Genomic DNA, 4,592 nt, shown 5'->3' with positions numbered 1-4,592 from the left:
TTTTCAGTTTTATTTTTTTCTCAAAAGACTAGTCATATTTTTAAAGACATTTAATCTGCGAATAGAAAACCCTGAATCTTAAAAAAGCTAAGGGTTTGGGGTGTTTACAACTATGTAACTTTCTGTACTTGCCTTTGAAGTCTTTACTTGTCACTTTGGTTAATGGATATTTTTTTAAAATATTTATTTACTTATTTATTTATTTTGGCTGCTCTGGGTCTTAGTTGCTGCACGCAGGGTCTTAGTTGTGGCATGCATGTGAGATCTAGTTCCCTGACCAGGGGTCAAACCCCGGGCCGCCTGCATTGGGAGCGCAGAGTCTTACCCACTGGGCCACCAGGGAAGTCCCTTAAATGGATATTTTTGACAAACTTCCCCAAAATCAAATTCTTTCTTTTTTTAATATATCCAATTTTAAAATTTTTTATTTATTTATTTATTTATTTTTGGCTGTGTTGGGTCTTTGTGGTTGCGTGCGGGCTTTCTCTAGTTGCTGTGAGCGGGGGCTACTCGTCTTTGTGGTGCGCGGGCTTTTCATTGTGGTGGCTTCTCTTTGTTGCAGAGCACGGGCTCTAGGCACGTGGGCTTCAGCAGTTGTGACACGCGTCTCAGTAGTTGTGGCTCAAGGGCTTTAGAGCGCAGGCTCAGTAGTTGTGGCTCACGGGCTTACTTGCTCCGCGGCATGTGGGATCTTCCCGGACCAGGGCTCGAACCCGTGTCCCCTTCATTGGCAGGCGGATTCTTAACCACTGCGCCACCAGGGAACCCCCCAAAATCAAATTCTAAATGAAGTTTTTTTTGACCTGGGGCCAACTTTGGGATTTTCCAAAGGGACCCTATTATATTTGTTCTCTCTCCTTATAAAGAGAGAAATGTGAAGCTAATTAGGCTTATTTGATATGTTAAATTACAAAGAAAACATTGCCAAATAAGAAGTGATGTTTAACTTTAGCTTATCTTTGTGTGGGTATGTTATTAACATAAGTGTTCCAGAACGTATATAAAATTCCTAAAAATCTGATGTGCATGGTATAATGTTACAAGTTATAATCCTAGTTATTGTCTTTATGTTTTTTGGATGGATACTCCAATGGATTTATTAACTCCTTCTTTCTGGGGATGGCAGGACATTATAGCTGGAGAGACGAAAAGGAAGCCAGGAAGCTGTGGTCTCAATATGGGTCATTGAAGGGGGTGAGCTGCATCTCTTGGGACCCTCTTCCCATCCACCGTAAGCACGGGCATGATGAATAGCAAATTTTTATTCAGGGCATCCAGCTGCTTCATCTCCTCCAGGCTAAAGGTGAAGTCAAACACCTGGATGTTCTGAAGGATATGGGAAGGTGTGACACTCTTGGGGATGCAGCTCACTTTCTGCTGGACCTGCCGCCTGAGCAAGATCTGAGCTGGAGACCGGCCATGCTTTTCAGCCAGTGCCAGGACCACTGGCTCCTCAAGCAGGACAGGCTCATCAGGATCACGCCAAGCATGCTCAGAGGAGCCCAGAGGGCTATAAGCAGTCACCGCCAGGCCACGTGCTTGGCAGCGGGCAATCAGCTCCCTCTGAGCCAGGTATGGGTGGCAATCCACCTGCAGGACAGCTGGGCGCACAGAGGCCACACTGAGCACATCATCGATCTGCTGACTGCTGAAGTTGGACAGGCCCAGTGCCCGCACCAGCCCCTTAGTCACCAGTGCCTCCAGAGCCTTCCAAGTCTCCTTGTAGTGAGTGGAGTCATAGCATATAGTCCCATCTGCATTCTTAGGAAAAGGGTTGTCTCCCTGCTCAAAGGCATAAGGCCAGTGCATCAGGTACAGGTCCAAATACTCCAGCTGGAGGTCAGCGAGTGTCTTCCGGAGGCCAGGCTCCACATTCTCAGGGTGGTGTTTCATGTTCCACAGCTTGGAAGTCGCAAACAGCTCCTCCTGAGGCACCAGCTTGCCAGGTCCCACATCCTCCTTCAGGGCATCCCCAATCTCAGTCTCGTTGCCGTAGATAGCACAGTCAATGTGGCGGTAGTCTATACTCAAGGCATACTTAATAACTGCTTTTACCTGGCCAGGCTTGCTCTTCCAGGTGCCCAGTCCAATCAGGTACATCTTCTGTCCAGTGTGCAGGAGGATACAGGAAGCCACCATTGCCCCCTCGGCACGAGCACAGGACGTTAACAGGGAAGTATGGCTTTTCAGCTCAGTCCTGTGCCCTGCTAGCTACCCAATGGGCCTCAGCTTCCCAGATTCCTAGTTATCGTCTTAAAAATGTTGGGTATCACAGAAATAACCAAATTTCCTTGTCAATTCCATTATAATGAACTCTCATCAGATCTCCAACCATGGGCATTTTAAAGTTCATTGTCATTTACAAACAATTATTGTTTTACTTTGATGCTTTTGCAGAATTGAGATTCCTGGAAAGGACCCTACCAAGCGTTCTTGACCACTAACATCACTGTTGAATTACAAGGTGTGAAAACTCGGGTACAGGGACTTCCCTTGTGGTCCAGGGTCTATGACTACGTGCTCCCATTGCAGGGGGCCCAGGTTCGATCCCTGGTCCGGGAACTAGATCCCACATTCCGCAACTAGGAGTTCGCATGCTGCAACTAGGAGTTCGCATGCCACAACTAGAAGATACTGCATGCTGCAACGAAGATCCTGCACTCAACAGCGAAGATCCCATGTGCCACAACTGAGACCCAGCACAGCCAAATAAATAAATAAATATAAAAAAATATATAGCAAAATAAAAGAGCCAACTTTAAAAAAAACAAACAAACAGATTAAAAAATCTGGGTACGTTTCACAACTGAAGAAGACCCCACCTGACATCTGGCCCTGTTTAAATGCCAAAGACCTCAAAATCCAATTGACTAGGAAGAGAACTAGGCAACACTGAGGTAGACTGTTTCCTCCCAAGAAGTCAGATTAAGAGCATTTCCTTCCATTCTTCCTTCCTTCTCTGACCATCCTTTTCCTAATTCTTACATCATGAAGGTCTTTATTATTCTTTTCTCCACTTTTTGGCTTGCTCTAGCCTGGAAGGATAACTGTTCACCTACCATAGACCATTGCAAAGAAGGGTAAACTGACTATTGGACTGGCTTGGATGCTGGTGATCCTGTAGTTCTTTCTTCCCGTCACAAACTTCTCCCTGATTTATAACACCTCGGTTTCTCTGGAACAAGCTCGCTGCATAAACATTTCTGGGGAAGGGAGACATAGTTACACGAAATACATAAACAGGCCAACTGGCTTAAAGAAGTGTCCCCAGTTTTCTAGCTGGTTTGGATCATGGGGACCCTGGCTCAGGAGTACTCTCCAAACCATGGACATTGTTTTGTTGCTAGTAATTATTATTGTCTCCCTGATAAGCTGGGTTCTCTCAAAAGTTTTAAATGCATGTGGGCAGCGACTGACCAGCCAACACATGGTCTCTCTCTGACTGAAGTGACAAAAGAGAGCAGAAGAACAGAACCAGGGCCAAGAATACAAGCCTGACATCACCTCTTGTGAATGCTACACTGAGAGCAGAAGAGGCAGTGGTGACTGAGGATCATGTTAGTACTGATATTTTTGACCAAACCTCTTGAATGGTCAAGAGGATGAGAAAAGGGAGAATTACTGAAATAAATTTCTAGGCCAAAGATGGAGCCACTCCTGCCCAGAGTGCCACAGCAAGAGAGCAAAACTTAGTAACTTTGGTGTCTCTGTAAATGTTCTGCTTGACCAGAAACACAGTATATCTAGTCAGCCAATCCCCAAACTCTGGGCTTTATAATTACTTCCTTGTTCTTTATTCATTTTCTGTTTTTCTCTTCCATGTTCTTTTTTTTTTTTTTTTTTTTTTGGCCGCCAGGTGGCTTGCAAGGATCTTAGTTCTCTGACGAGGGACTGAACCTAGGTCCTCAGCAGTGAAAGGGCAGAGGAGTCCTAACCAATGGACCGCCAGGGAATTCCCATTTCTTCCTTGTTCCTTATTCTTTATCCTATAAAAGTGTCCTGCCTTCAGTCCCATGTTGCAGTTCTTTGGACCCTTGGGAACAAACAGTGGTGGCTTCATGAAGTGTTAAAGTATGTTTAACACCTAAATTCTCTTCCTTAATCATTTTTTAACAGTACTAATCTGTTAGAAGATTAATACTGGAGTATTCACAGATTAAATAATGAGATGTGCTTTTTTTTTTTTTTAAACATCTTTATTGAAGTATAATTGCTTTACCATGGTGTGTTAGTTTCTGCTTTATAACAAAGTAAATCAGTTATACATATACATATGTTCCCATATCTCTTCCCTCCTGCATCTCCCTCCCTCCCACCCTGAGATGTGCTTTAAAATAATACTATCGGATGGGGCAAAGATTGATGAAACAAGATAGATTGGTGTATGTTGATGATCATTGAAACAAGCTAATGGACACATGAGGGTTCATTATACTATTCTCTCCATTTCTATGAATGTTTGAAATACTCCATTAAGAAAAAAAAGAAAAATAACATGGGGCTTTTAAATTACAGAATTTCAAGTCAGTCATGACCCGCGGTTACTTCAATAAAGCGGGTTGACTATTGCAGCACTATAATCAGAGGGACGG

At 44.0% G+C, this 4,592-nt stretch overlaps 1 pseudogene across 1 annotated transcript; it reads right to left on the bottom strand.

The window, feature by feature from the left end:
- Positions 1–298: 298 nt before the first annotated feature.
- LOC309606836 (aldo-keto reductase family 1 member A1 pseudogene) lies at positions 299–4,171 on the bottom strand (annotated as a pseudogene). The gene has a single exon. The product of its transcript is annotated as an aldo-keto reductase family 1 member A1 pseudogene (transcript).
- Positions 4,172–4,592: the final 421 nt, after the last annotated feature.

This window comes from Balaenoptera borealis, assembly GCF_965194805.1.
Source record: "Balaenoptera borealis genome assembly, chromosome: 12".
Lineage (NCBI taxonomy): Eukaryota > Metazoa > Chordata > Mammalia > Artiodactyla > Balaenopteridae > Balaenoptera > Balaenoptera borealis.
The sequence above is the reverse complement of the archived record's forward strand: the minus strand, read 5'-3'. Positions and strand labels throughout refer to the sequence as shown.